This window comes from Rutidosis leptorrhynchoides, chromosome 8 (genome assembly GCF_046630445.1).
Source record: "Rutidosis leptorrhynchoides isolate AG116_Rl617_1_P2 chromosome 8, CSIRO_AGI_Rlap_v1, whole genome shotgun sequence".
In the NCBI taxonomy this organism is placed as follows: domain Eukaryota; kingdom Viridiplantae; phylum Streptophyta; class Magnoliopsida; order Asterales; family Asteraceae; genus Rutidosis; species Rutidosis leptorrhynchoides.
In genome coordinates, this window is record NC_092340.1 from 64,172,018 (window position 1) to 64,175,704 (window position 3,687).

A 3,687-nucleotide genomic window follows, 5' to 3' on the forward strand; every position below is an offset into this window, starting at 1 on the left:
CCCCATCCATACGTCTGCAAGCCTATTTTCCATACCAAGCACATGCTTAACTCCCATGAATCTAATGAAGCCAAATCGTTTACCGGATTTTGCTCTCTTCTTCGCTATGAAAACGTCTACCAGGAGACCATAGCCATCAAACACCTTCCATAAGGCCGGAACATCGGCATGTTCCGGAAAATTAGTAACATAGAACGATTGATACTCGTTCTCCGATCGTTTCTGAAAATTGATGTCAAGTTTTCGATAAGAATGTTTTTTGCTGCGTCTAGTCTTGGTTTTCCACCCATCTTTTAGAGGTACAAATCGAGTGTTGCCCACCATGGTGTTAGGCGTTTATGCCCGCCAGAGATCACCGAATAAAGATCTACCGGCGTTTGCGCCCGCCGGAGATGATCTATGAAGAAGAAGAAAAAAAAAAAAAAGATCTCCGATGTAGATGTTAGATGTAGTGTGAACGGGGAGAATTACTGTAGCGAGAGAGAGAGAGAAAAAGCCATTGTTATTGAATCCTTGTAGATTGAATAGATACAGTATTTACAGTAGTTTGAATACAAATTTTCTAAACATATTAAAAATTTAATGGATATCTTTAGATTTAAAAATTATGATTTATCTGATTTGGCTTGCACTGTTTCTTTTAAATAGGATCTGCTATGGCAACACAACAATCAATTCTTTCATTTTATAAGAGGAAGCCCGATGACAAGACACACAACACAAATCAAGATAGTAAGTGTGTCAAAGCTTCAACAAGTAATCCCTAGTAACATCTACATCAAGTTTTATAAAAAATTCGGCCCTTCCACTAATATTGCTCAAGATCCGCCACTCGCTTAAATATGATCAATATCAGGTTGAACAACATTATATGTGATGAATTCAAGCTTTCTTTTAGTTGACAAGGCAATTTCGATTCAACGGCGCCAAGATCTATAATTCTAATAAGTTTTTCTTTAATTGATAATGAACCACGTCAATCAGATGGTTGTAAGAACAATAAATTTTGTAATGCTTATGCTTCTGGATCTATTGATTATGCGGAAGCTTATAGACAAAATTAAGAATAAATGACACCCTAATCTACTCTTCTACTTCTACTCTATATATTAAAGCAAAACATTATTTACCTCAGATTTCAAAAAAAAAAACCCATTAAATAAATAAATCCCCACCCTTAATATAGATTATTTTGGGTAGATCCAATGACCAGCATTTATCTTACTACAGAATACTCTCTCTGAAGAGATGTCAAAATTAAGTGTCTTCCCTAAAATACCCATCTACCAACTCACAGAGAAACCATCGATCGTTCAACAAGAAAACTGATATTCAAAAACTGTTTTATATAACCGCTTGTAATCTGTGCTAATTGAATACGGAATTCTCTTATTCATCTCATTAACCGCTCTGTCAGTTAAACACACACCCAATTATTCTCTCTAGAACCCTAATATCAATCGCCTCATCACCATCAATCAATTCCAACCAAGAAATCGAATTAAACGCCTTAATTATACGATCGCTGCTAACGTTACATCGAACGCCAAACCTGCTACGAAAAAGAAATCGAATTAAACGCCTTAATCAATTCCAACCTTCCTCAACGAATTTCATTTGTCACTCAAAATCAAGTTCCAACATCAAAATCAGGTAATGAAAAAATTAATTCTGGAACCATTCTTCTATTAGTTTTATAATTAAGAAGAAACTTTGTTAATTATCTATGTTTTTTGCTATGTTCGCGTTATCAATTAAATTATATTTGTGGTACGCTTTTTGCTATGTTCTCATTTATCTTACTTGAAATTCAAAATTGCAGTTTCTATAACTGCTGTTCAGTTACTAATAAAATCTTCATATTCATCCGATACCTAAATACCAAAGCCATTCTGGGGTTCCTAATTGTAATTTGTTCAGAAAGCGCTATATGAATTGTCGTCGTCGACGCAGCGGTTCTTATCAATTTCTCCTTATTGAACATCGTTGGTTCAACCATTCATATGAAAACTGTTTCTGATGATTCCGAAGTATGACTCGGATTATTCAGATCATTCAATATCCAAAAAGTGATGCTTTATATGAGGTATGTGATTATTAAATTCGATGAGTTACCGATTGTTGATGAATTATTATCCACATTGTACAGGATCATAAACCGTTCAACTTAATAGAGTATTGTAATTGTAATTTAATAAAATTAATGACATATTTTGCAGTGCGTTTGATTAGGGATCGGTGTTAATTTTTAATGCAATCGCTATTCTGAAAATATATTGTTATTTTCTTATGATTTTCTAATAGGGTTCTGATTAAAGAATTGTTGTGCTGTTGATATCATACATACTAGGGAGCTGTCCGTTAACATGTTGCAAAAGTCGGTATGCATTGTTTGTAGAGAGTAATTTGGTATAATAGTGATTATCTAAATGATCTGTTAATCTTCTGATCAGAAATATAAATTAGCCTTAAATACATTTCACGTGAAACCACCATTGGCCTTGTCAAGAAGCTGCTCGACATGGGATATCTCTTGACTGTACATTACAAAAAATTAACAAGATCAATTGAGATTTTATTAAAATCATTAAATGTGACCCATACTTTTACGTATTGAAGGATATGTTTGGTATAATTTCATTAGTAAAAGACTCATGTTAAATATTTGTCAACAAATAAAATTTGCAGGTTTATTTATACAACAGGAGATCTAGATAAATACGGAGTTACGATATCCGAGACTGTGGGAGATTTCCTTCTATTCAATTTGTGGTTGCGAAGAAAGCTGATAGTCTCTATACAGTTGTTGGTGGATCAAATATAGTCGTCAAAGTAAATTTCTGCATTTGAATGGACTAAATTCATAACTATAGAAGATAATATTTACCCATTTAATTTAATATAAATTATTTGATATGGGTCATGGTTTTTCTGTTAAATGTGTGAACTCAAAAGATTCGACTAAAATGAAAATGGGTTGAACACTATCCAAAGTCTATTGAAAATGTCTGGAACCTCGAATCGTTTGCTGCAATTAAGTTTACTAATCATTCTTATGTAATGGTACAAAATTACTTTTTAATTGTTTGCAATGTTCAAAAATATCAGACGTAAAAGTTTTTGTAGATCGGCTCTACCAGACCCAAATCGTTCGACTCATACTAAAGTTTGCCATTTTGTTCTGAATTCTTAGTGCAATAATTTTTGTCATTTTATTTTGATCGCTATTTTAATGGTTTTTATTTGACTGAAGAGGCTCTAAGTTGGTTCCACAACGTTCAAAAGGCTCTTCATTTTGATTGTATGTTATAAGGTATGATCTGTTTATAAAACTGACGTGTTTTGCACTTTTTGATTATTATAATTAGATCATATATAAATTCATTTTGATTCTATGTTATAAGGTATGATCTGTTTATAAAACTGACGTGTTTTGCACTTTTTGATTATTATAATTAGATCATATATAAATTCATTTTGATTCTATGTTATAAGGTATGACCTGCGATGTATGTGATATTCTTGAAAGTGGGCAACCGAGTTCAAGATATTGTTTTCACCTTCAAAGTGGGCAGCTGAGTTCAATGCAATACTAACACTCCTTTTTTTGTTGGTCCATTTGAGGTACTAATCCATTTTCCCATCCCAAATTTATATTAATTTTGCAGCAAACATCGATCTATTTGT

At 32.8% G+C, this 3,687-nt stretch overlaps 1 long non-coding RNA gene across 2 annotated transcripts; it reads left to right on the forward strand.

Moving 5' to 3' along the window:
- The first annotated feature begins 1,594 nt into the window (after positions 1-1,594).
- LOC139864841 (uncharacterized) lies at positions 1,595-3,423 on the forward strand. 2 transcript variants are annotated; one of them, XR_011764512.1, is made up of 5 exons: positions 1,595-1,653; positions 1,823-2,086; positions 2,305-2,381; positions 2,689-2,832; positions 3,254-3,423. It is a non-coding gene; the product is annotated as an uncharacterized lncRNA (long non-coding RNA). The 2 variants fall into 2 exon arrangements; XR_011764511.1 differs by having other exon boundaries at positions 2,305-2,832.
- The last annotated feature ends 264 nt before the right edge of the window (positions 3,424-3,687 follow it).